The sequence below is a fragment of the Rhinopithecus roxellana genome, chromosome 5 (genome assembly GCF_007565055.1).
Source record: "Rhinopithecus roxellana isolate Shanxi Qingling chromosome 5, ASM756505v1, whole genome shotgun sequence".
NCBI lineage: Eukaryota > Metazoa > Chordata > Mammalia > Primates > Cercopithecidae > Rhinopithecus > Rhinopithecus roxellana.
The window spans coordinates 163390374-163401120 of NC_044553.1; the positions used below are offsets into that span (position 1 = coordinate 163390374).

At 58.1% G+C, this 10747-nt stretch overlaps 1 long non-coding RNA gene across 1 annotated transcript; it reads left to right on the top strand.

Annotated features, from left to right (window-relative positions):
• Positions 1-5051: 5051 nt before the first annotated feature.
• On the top strand, positions 5052-10111 carry LOC104673043. Its single transcript, XR_004057506.1, has 2 exons — positions 5052-5492; positions 9238-10111. It is a non-coding gene; the product is annotated as an uncharacterized LOC104673043 (long non-coding RNA).
• The last annotated feature ends 636 nt before the right edge of the window (positions 10112-10747 follow it).

Consider the following 10747-nt stretch of genomic DNA (forward strand, 5'->3'; position numbering starts at 1 on the left):
AGGGTCTTCCATTCGTAGCATCTCCCTCTCCCCAGTCCTCCTCCCAGAGACTGTTTAAGGGTGGGCCTGGGAGCCCCAATGTTCCCAGGGTTACTCCTAGGGGTAGACTTCTCATAAACAATATTGTCCCTCCTCCCAGGGCCCCAGGGCAAGGAGCAGTGAGCCTGGACCTGCAGCCACTGTGGCCCCAGCCTGGGGGAGGGAACAGCAAAATCAGGGTGAAGTAGAGTCAGAGGCGGGTGTTGTGGGGGGGGTGCGGGGGCAGCTGTCCTGGCCTGCCACCTTCCCTGCCTCTTATGACATCAGCCCATCAATTCCCTCCCTCTTTTGCCCTCACTAGGTCGGGTCTCTGGCCTTTGCAGCCACAAGGTTCCTGACTCCTGTGTCCTTATGAAGAGCCACACACAGCAGCCGGGGGACTGCCCCGCCAGAACCGGCCCAGGATTCCTGCTGGATTCCGTGTGTCAGGACCACCCATTCTAGTAGAAGAGCGGAAAGCCCAGAGAAGCAAATCACATGCCTAGGAAGCAAAGAGGGATCCCTGCCCCAGGGCCGCCCGAGGGGTGAGAGGGCTGAGGCTGGGGTCTGTGGTTACTAGAGCTGAAACCTACAGACCTACCCAGCTCCCGTTTCTGCCACTGGGGAGACCCACGGGGAGGGCCCGGGGGGACCGCCAGCCTTGGGTGTTGGTTGCCACATCTGCACGTGACAGGGGAGAAACATGTCATTCCAGGAGGACAGGAGGGCAGAGCAGCTAAGGGGGGGCTCCCCAGACATAGGGGCATCCTGGGTATCCACCCCTGTCCTTTGGAGGCAAGAGGAGGGGCCGCAGCCCTGGGTTTGACAGGCAGCAGCCACCTTCCAGAGGGAGAGCTGGGGGGGCCTTACCACACCCCCTTCAGAGTAGCCCCCTTCCCCCACCGCTGCCCTGGACTCTGCAGCCAGCAGGCTGGAGGTTCCTAACGCTATGGGGGACAGAAGGCTGTGGCTGGCTGAGGACTTTGTGTCAAGTTCCCACTGCCTCTGGGGACTGGGGACAGCCAGGCCACACGCGGGGGGAGTGGGACTTAGCACCTGAGCCTGCTGAGCTCCGGAGAGCCCTGGAGGTTCTTGGTTCCCCGAGGTGGGGCAGGGAGGAGGGAGTCCCTGGTGTGGCCTGGTTCTGCTAGGCGGATCACTGAACACCCCCCTCCCTGATGAAGAGGTGAGAGCTGCTTCGGGAAGAACCACCTGCCCTCACCCCACTCGGTCTGGGACAGGCAGGGCACGGGCCTGCTGGATGCCCCCACCCCGTGCCTGCAGCCCTGCTCTGCGCTCGGCTCCCTTACTCCACCTCTTTCCACCTCCTCCCCTTCCTCCTCCTCCCAAGGAGGAGGCAGATGGTGGTGGAAACTCTGCTTCCTTCATTTTCCGGAGCGTGACTCAGCACCGCAGCTGCCGCCTCAGCCCCCACGCAGCAGCGCGAAGCCTGCCCTCCCCTACAGCAGAGCCCGGGGGCTCCCCAGAGCACCCCTCCTGCAGTCCATCCGGAGAACGCAGGGCTGCGGGCTGCCAAGCCACCTTCCCCGGCCCCCAGCCCAGCGGACCCTTCATAGGCAGCTAATTTCCCGCGCGACGGCAGAGGGCAGAGTGCAGGCAGGTGGGCGGGGCTGCAGTTCCAGATCTCAGGGACACAGAGAGGCGACCACAGGGCTTCTTAGCTTCTGGGTGGCCACCCTGCCCAGGAGACTGGGCTGAGCGAAGGGGAGGGGAAGGCCTAGGTGGGACCCCAAGAAAGGACCCATCAGAAAACACAAGGAGGTAGGAAAATAAGAGAAATTTCCAGAAGCAAGAGGCTTGGCCCATGTGGAATGCCACAGAGCCAGGCCCCAACCCACTGGGGAATCTCTGAGGACACTGGCAGCAGCCCACCAACGTGGCCCCAGGTCCTGCTCTGAGCTCCGGTCGGCCCTCCTCCTCCCTCTATCAGAGCCTCCCCTGGGAGCCCCAGAGAGCCTCTCAGCTCCTTCTCTCGGATAAAGGAACCCTCACTGCTGGGAGCCCCTGGTGGCTCCTCCCACTCCCCCCACTCAGCTCCCTCTCTCCACCTCGCTCCCCTTGCGGTAGGCTTGGCCCAGAAGAATCCTGGCACCCCCAGCGGCTGGGGTCGGCTCCCCACTCTTGCCTGGCCGTAATCCCGGAGCTGTGCCTTGGGATGTGGGCACACAATTGTGCACACGCACACCATCTCAGCAACTGGGGTCTCCTGACAGTCCCCTTCCCAACCCCCAAAACAAGACCTGCCAGCGCCCCCACCCCTTCTTCTCCCTTCTATCGCCCTCCCCACAGCCCTAGGTACAGCTGCAGAAACTGAGGCTCAAAGGGGTCAAGTCCCTTCACTCCACATGGCAGAGCTTGGGTGGTCAGAGACCCCAGACCCCAGTTGAAGGCTCCTGCCCTGACATGGGAAGCCCCTCCTGTGGGGCCTGAGCAGGTGCCCAGGACCAGACGGGCCAGCCCAGGTGGGAGGCTTCCTGCCAGGAGGCCCTAAAGGTGACCTGGCCAGGGACACCAGTGCTCACAGGTCCGGGTGGGTCCCAGCCCCAGTTCACCCTCTGTTTGCTAGCAGTGGCCCCTCTACTCTCCCCCAGGACTCCCGACAGCTCTGCCTCATCCCCACCCAGCTGGGCAGACTCCGACCTTGCCACTGGGTTCCTTCCCAGTCTCCAGCCACTCCCCTCTTACAGCTTCAGTTTCTGCATCTACAGGTTGGGAGTAATGAAATTCCCCAGCCGGCCCGCTGGGAGGACTGGGCATCCTGGGGGAGAAGGGGAAGGAAATGCCAGGAGCTGGGTGGAGCCAGGTCAGGGAGGCATAGGCCCAGCCCTCGCCGCAGCAGCCACTCTGTGGGCCCAAGCCAGCCCCGGGTCCTGGCCTTGTCCGTCTGTAAGCAGGGTGATGGCACTGCCGGACGAAGTGGCTGAGGGTGGGCCCAGCCCAGCTGCCCTCCCTAGGTGCCCATCAGGCCCAGCACTGGGGCAGGGCACCCAGCCCACACCACATGGATGGGGAAAACCTCCAGCTGGGCTGCCCCCGACAGGGACGGAGGCAAACGGGGCTCCCAGGATTCCACGGCCAGCACAGCTCTGTGGCTCCCGTAGTATCGACTCCAGGCCCCAAAAAGGACTGCAGAGGACCAGGCTGCTCCTGGGAGACCCCAGATGTCCTGGCTCTTCTCTAGGGAATCTTGGGCTGAACAGAGGACTGAGGCCCCAGAGGAAGGCAACACAGGGTCCAGACGGGCTCCTGAGGGTCCCCCATCATTTGTAAATTACCTCTGCCCTCTGCAAAGAGTGAATGCTGATTCCCCGGCCTCTACCCAAACATATGCACTCTCTCAGGTTCACGCTTACGCATCCCCTTACCATTCGGCAGATCCCACCGGCTCTGCCCCAGCTCACCCCCTCTGCCTGGCCATACCATCCTCTGCCGCTCACCAAGGGGGACCCTCCAATCCACTCCCGTGAATCAGGGTCCCCAAGCTGCACTCAAGGCCTCTGTCACCTTTCCTTGCTTGTGGAACAAACCCACCCTCCTTCTTCTGACTCTCACCCCTCCCACCTCAGTGTGTGCAGAGGAGCCTTCCCTGCACACAACTGAAGCGGCCCTGTGGCCCCTACCCTGGACTTTGACCAGACCGTTGGCCAGGCTGCTGCCTCCCACTCATGCCTTGGTATCTGGGTCATTTTTATTGATGGTAGCTTGGCCCGGCTTGGGGGCTTCACACACACCTCCCATCCAGCAGCCCTAGGAGGTGGGACTGTTATCACCACCCCATCTCAGCAGACAGCACTGTAGCAGGACGAGCCACAGACCAAACTCCTCAGACACCGAGTTACAGAAGGAAGGGGTTTATTCGGCCAGGGGCATCGGCAAGACTTCTGTCTCAAGAGCTGAGCTCCCCGAATGGGCAATTCCTGTCCCTTTTAAGGGCTCACAACTCTCAGGGGGTGCGTGTGAGGGGGTCGTGATTGATTGAGCAAGCAGGGAGTACGTGACTGGGGGCTGCATGCACCGGTAATTAGATCGGAACAAAACAGGACAGGGATGTTCACAGTGCATTCCTATACAATGTCTGTAATCTATAGATAACAGAACCGATCAGGTCAGGGGTTGATCTTTAACTACCAGGCCCAGGGTGCGGCGCCGGGCTATCTGCCTGTGGATTTCATTTCTGCCTTTTAGTTTTTACTTCTTCTTTCTTTGGAGGTAGAAATTGGGCATAAGACAATACGAGGGGTGGCCTCCTCCCTTAGCACGAGCAGCACAGCCAGGACCCAGACCGGCCCAGCCACAGCACCCTCCCACTGTACCACGGGACCGCGCTGTTCACAGGGCCACTCCTGGCCTCTGGGGAGTCCCTCCAGGTAGGCCAGGCCAGGCCTGTGCTCTGGAATGCAGCCCACACAGGGCTCCCTGCTGCTCAGGGCAGGGCGGTGGTCCAACAGCTCCCACTCCCCAGGGCCTATGCACCTGCAATGCCCAACTTGCCCAAAACCCCCCAGGCCCAGCAACCACCACAGGGAGGTTGGCAATGACTCAGGCCTTGAGTCAGCAGCATCAGATGAGGATGCAGCCAGCCCTCTGCCAGCATAAGGGAGCCCCAGAAAGCCCCGAGCTCTGCTAGCTGGGCTTGTGGGGACGCCTGGCTGGAAACAAATCAGGCTCATCGGCGCTCAGGAGCCCAGGAGCCACCTCCCAGGGAAGATTCACGCGCACACGCACACGCGTGCACACAGAGGAGGCCTGCCATCAGGGTGGGTGGGGCCGACTAACACCAACCCAGAGAAGAGAAACCGGAGATGGTGGGGCGCGGTGGGCAGTGAGGTGGGGTCTCAGCTGGAGGAGCTCACTCAGACTGTGGAGCACCCATGCGCCTCCTAAACAGAAACTCCACACAGGCCAAGGAAACAGAGCTACCAGCTGGCTCACTCTCCCAGCAAACACCAGCTCCTCCCCGAGCCAGGCCCCGGAAGAGAAGTCGACATCACGAGCTACCATCTGGGGGGTGGCACCAGGCTGCGAAGGATCCACAGACTGGCACATGCAGGAGGAAACGGGATGGGAGAGGGGTAAGGACCCCAACAAGCAACAAGCAGGAGCAGGGAAGGGCCCTCTCAGCGCCCCACTGTAACGGGGCCTCATCAATGCCCTGTGTCACTGAATAAAGCACTGCCAATGAAAGGTGAAAGAGGAACAAGAACATTCTCCTGGACACCACCCACAGAAAGCCGTGTGCAGGCTTGGCCCTCACCTTGGGGACCTTGGACACGGAGCTGGTTATATCACATCTGGCTCTCAGAGCTGGGGGCAGCGTCTAGGAGGCCTGCTGTAGAAGGCACTCGGCTAAGCCCTAGTTACTGGCACACGGGCACCTGCGCCCCCTCTTAGCAAACTCCATGTCTCATGAAATTAGGACTGGACTTCCACTTTATTTTGAAAATATGGCCGAAGTAAGAGGTCAGGAACGACAACGCCAAGCTGTGGTAGCTGAGAAAGCGGAGGAGACACAGGGGCGGAGGAGTGGCTGCAAGTGTCTGAGTGCAGGAGGCACAGACACCGAAGGCCCCAGACCACGGAGGGCAGCATGCTGGTGCAGAGCAGGGACAGCCTGGGGTTCACTCTAAGGCACCCCTGGAGAGGCAGGGTGGGTGGGGTAGGTGAGGATGAGTGTTGGAGCCCATGACATCCCCTTGGTTGCTCAGCATGGCTGACGCCTGGCCACACTGGACCTGGAACTCAAAGTCTAACTGGGGATCCAGGCAGGGAGCCAGACAGGAAACCAGATGCATGCAAGTGGAGATTCCAGGCTGAGGCGCTGTGGGAAGGAGGGAAGCTGTCACTCTCCCAAGGCGGAAAGTGGGAGGGATTGGGAGTCTCCAGGGAGGGGAGGAGGGCCTGGAGGAGTTCCCTCGGGTGGGGGTCCCAGAAGAGCCCGCAGCCTATGCAGCGGCATGGGAAAGATCCCAGTGCCTGGCGAGGAATTGGCACAGCCTCTGTATGTGGAGTCAGATGGGGGTTTGGGGTTTGGGGTTATTTTTAACCCGTAAGTCTCCCCATTATTCTGCAGGAGAAAGGGAATGCGTGCTGGGCGCTCAGGAAGATGTGGACAGGAGGCAGCAGTGTGGGGAGGGACAGGGAGGGCCTAGGGGCTGGGTCAGAGCCTTGCCCAAGGGGCTTTAGGAGGGAAACGCTGGCTTTCCCACCTCCCCTCTGGAATCTGTCACCTGTCATCCTGGAAGAGCTCAGGAGCAAATGGATTCCGTTCCATTAAAAAAGCATGGTGCCTGGGGCTAAGCAAAGCTGAGACTGGCAGATAATGTGCCCCAGATGAGCAGTGGGGCGCGCAGCAGGGCCAGGAGGCAAGAGGGCGGCAGGGAGCAGGGACAGTCATCCGGGCTTTGGGATGGGCAGCACCCCTGGAGGAATGGGGAAGCCAGAGCGGGAAGCCTGGCCTGCAGGCCAGGTGAGGAGAGAACGCAGGCCAGGTGAGGAGAGAACGCAGGCCAGGTGAGGAGAGAACGCAGGCCAGGTGAGGAGAGAGCGCAGGCCAGGTGAGGAGAGAACGCAGGCCAGGTGAGGAGAGAACGCAGGCCAGGTGAGGAGAGAGCGCAGGCCAGGTGAGGAGAGAGCGCAGGCCAGGTGAGGAGAGAACGCAGGCCAGGTGAGGAGAGAACGCAGGCCAGAATCCAGCCACAACCTAGCAGCAGGTCCCATCAAGGTGAGAAGAAAGAGTCTGATCTACTCCCAAGCTAGCAGTGAAACTAGGAGGGTCTGTAGGAACTGGGGAATTATTTACCCTAACTCAGGAATGCTCACTGTGAAAGCAAGCCCTCACCTAGGGGAAGGGCCACTCCAGCAGTGGCCACTCCTGAAATCCTCACCTCCCTCCCGGACAAGTCTAGCCTCCAGGATGGAAGAAGTCAGCCAACCCTAGGATTATCGTGTCTGGGTTGAACTGAGGGGTCATCTGTGCGTTCAGCCTGTGCTAGTGGCTGGGGCCTCCACAATGTTGGGTGGGCCTGGGATAGCTCAGAGTAACGCGGTCAGATGGCACTCAGGGCCGGGATGGAAGGGTGCAGCCCTTCCCTGGGCCTCAGCATGCTCTGTAAAGTGGGGTCCCCGTGCCCACCGCACACGGCAGTGAGGATGGAAGGAGACCTGGTGTGCTGAGTGCTGGCACTTGCAGCTGGCACCTGGACATGTAGGAAACGTGCTTCCGTGGTTATTATTGTTGCTGTTACAGATCCGTCCACGTGTGGCTGACTCAGAGCTGTGACATTAAGGGAAAATAAAGGAAATGATTGAGCTGCCTTTTCAGACAACATTGGAATTTTTGAAGAACTCGAGAATCAGTATACTGAAAGGTTTGCACCGTGAAGTCGCTGCTTGTGAAGCCTGTGTGCATCCGAAGTGCTGACAAGGACAATGGAAGACACTTCATTCATAAGCTCCTTTAAAAGGCCAGAGAGGCCCCACGAAAGGGACTGGTAGATGAATAAGACTGGTAAAATAAACCCAAACATTTTGGGGGGAAAAGGTGATTTTATTATTTTTTATTTTACTTTATTTTAATTTTTGAGACAGGGTATCGCTCTGTCACCCAGGCTGGAGTGCAGTGGCATGATCTTGGCTCACTGCAGCCCCGGCTTCCCAGGTTCAAGCGATCTTCATGCCTCAGCCTCCCAAGTAGCTAGGACTACAGACACACGCCATGAAGCCTGGCTAATTTTCATATTTTTTAGAGAGACAGGGTTTCCCCGTGTTGGCCAGGCTGGTCTTGAATCCCTGGGCTCAAGCGGTCCACCCTCCTCAGCCTCCCAAAGTGCTGGGATTACAGGCGTGAGCCACTGTGCCTGGCAAAAATGAGATTTTACATGTGCTACTTTAATAAACTGAGTATTAATGTTGAAAACCCAAGGAGCAGCAAAGGTCCTCAAAGACACACAGACCTGGGGGAGGGGTCTGCGGGTGGCTGCAGTCGGGGAGGGAACAGGTGGAGGGGAGGAGGGGCCCTGGGGAGGCAGTACAAACTGGTTTATAGAGTGGCCCTCCGTGGCTTCTCGGTGACCCATCCAGAATAAATCCCAAGCATGCATCCTCCTACGTGCCCCAGCCTGGGGCTGCCACTCCCTGCCTCCCACTGTCCACTCCAAAAGCCTGGCTTCCCTTGGTGCCTGGGGCCCCCACCAGGGGTGTCAAAGCAGAAGGCTGGCATCAGTGACCAGCACACCTGAAGGCCCTGGAGCCTTGGGACAGAGAGGGAGGTGTTCAGGGAGAGATGGGAGGGTGGAGGGGAGAGTGAAGGAGGAGGGAGAAGGCCCTCAGGGGAGGACAGACAGTCACAGCTGTGTCTTCATTCCAGTCATCATTCCATTCATAAATACTTCTTTTTTTTTTTTTTTTTTCTTTGAGACGGAGTCTCGCTCTGTCACCCAGGCTGGAGTGCAGTGGCCGGATCTCAGCTCACTGCAAGCTCCGCCTCCCAGGTTTACGCCATTCTCCTGCCTCAGCCTCCGGAGTAGCTGGGACTACAGGCGCCAGCCACCTCGCCCGGCTAGCTTTTGGTATTTTTTAGTAGAGACGGGGTTTCACCGTGTTAACCAGGATGATCTCGAACTCCTGACCTCGTGATCCGCCCGTCTCGGCCTCCCAAAGTGCTGGGATTACAGGCTTGAGCCACCGCACCCGGCCCATAAATACTTCTGAAACCTGCCCCCACTCCCCGCCACACCACACACACACACACACACACACACACACACACACACACACACACACACAGACACACACGCATTACCTCTGGAGACTTTGGAGACCTACAAAGTCTTGACACTACGTCTCTTCCAAACACAGTCCAGTAGCCAAAAATCACCTGCAAGTTATTCTAGACTTTATTTCCTTCCCTCCAAGATCATCAGGCAGGATCCAGTTCATCAGCCTACAGGCCCTGCCCTGAGCCCTCTCCCCCCTCCCTTTCTCTGCTGCCCCATCCCTGCCTCTTCTGAGTCTGCAGGGTTCAAGGCCAGGAGCAGAGCCAGTCAGAACACAGCTACAAGCAGGCGCGCAGACTATGGGTTGGGGTGTGGGTGGGTCTCAGGGACTTCCCTGCTCCAGGGAGCCCATCTGGTGCTCTCTGCAGCCCCTCAAATTCCCAACACCAGGGTTGCAAGGCCCAGTATCTTTTCATTTCATTAGCTGGAGAACCCCTTCTTTAAGCAAAAGATGGCACGGACCCCCAACATAAGACAGTTCAAAGCTGAGCAGCTCTCCTCATCATGCAAGTAACCTGCGTGCTGCCACGGGGAACAGCACGCATCCCACCTGGACTCCCACCGGACAACTGAAGCAACCGAGAAGGAGGCTGGGGAGGGGAGGGACAGCTTGAAGGCTCACTGGAGGTCAGCAGGGAGGTGGACTGCATCTCCCAACGGCCAGCACTGGCTCAGCCTGCTCAGTGAGGTGCCCAAAGGAGGCCCACCAGCTCTACCAGCACCCTGCCTCTGCACCTCAGTTTTCAGCGGATAGGTTTGTGCAATGAAATCCTTCACAGAAATCAAGAAACATGAGCGAACAATGGACACCACCGCATGGATGAGTCTCAGAGAGTGTGGAGCAAAAGAAGCCAGACGCAAAGGTTGACATTTACATGCAATGCTAAAACGATGAATCTATGATGGCAGAGATGAGAAAAGCAGTTAGCTTTGGCAGGTGCCCACGGAGGAGGCTATGCAATGGAACTTTCTGGGCCCTGGAGGTGTTGCATAGTTAGATATGGGTGATGGTAGTTACGTGGGTTTCTATGAATGTAAAAACTCTGGGTGTGGTAGACCCAAGCTCTGAGCACCTCATGCATGCCATGCAGCAGCTCGATCTGTGACAGCCAGTCCTGTGTTCCAGGGTATGGCTGCAAGCGCTGACTCAGTGAATGCTGAACCTCTGCTCCTAAGAGAAATAGAGGGCCAGGTTCCTATGAGCCTCCGCTCTAGCCTTTTCAGCAACCAATCAGTACACAATAGAGTTATTTATGTGTTTCTCTTAATATACTTCACTAAACTTCCAGCCAAGAGCACTACAACTCATGCCTGTTCAGAGCCTGTCCAACACACATATTTTCTCCATAGGACACATCACCTCAAAAGCAAGTATTGATCTTATTTTATTTCATTTTCAAGAGATGCAGGCTGTTCTTAACCAAGTACTGGTTTTAGGTTTACAAATACATTTTAGCGAGTAGGCAAATTTCCAATACAGAATCTGCAAATAATGAGATTCTACTGTATGTGTGTGCAATATTCAAATGAAGAGGACAGAGTTTCCTGCCTGACACAAGCCCCTGACTGACCACCCCACCCACCATCCCATCTAAGAGCAGCAGCCTGGTCCCACCCCCTGCCTCCCCTCCTCAGACCAGGGATAAGCCCTGACCAATGTCTACATCCTGCAGCCAGACACAGACAGGCTGACTCAGGTGCTCTTGGAGTTTGAACTGAGAAATGCAGGAGAAGCTTGCAAAATACTGAGAGCCTCCACAGGGGGCTGCTGAAGCCCCAGCAGGCAAAGCTGCCAGCTACAGAGCAAAAAGCTGAGGGGGGGCAGGGATGTGGGAGGAAGGACCTGGCTGGAGGTGACTGGGGATGGTCGTGTCCTTGTCAGCAAGCACAGAGCAGAACAGCTGCCCAAGGTGCCACAGCTGGAGAGGTGGGTG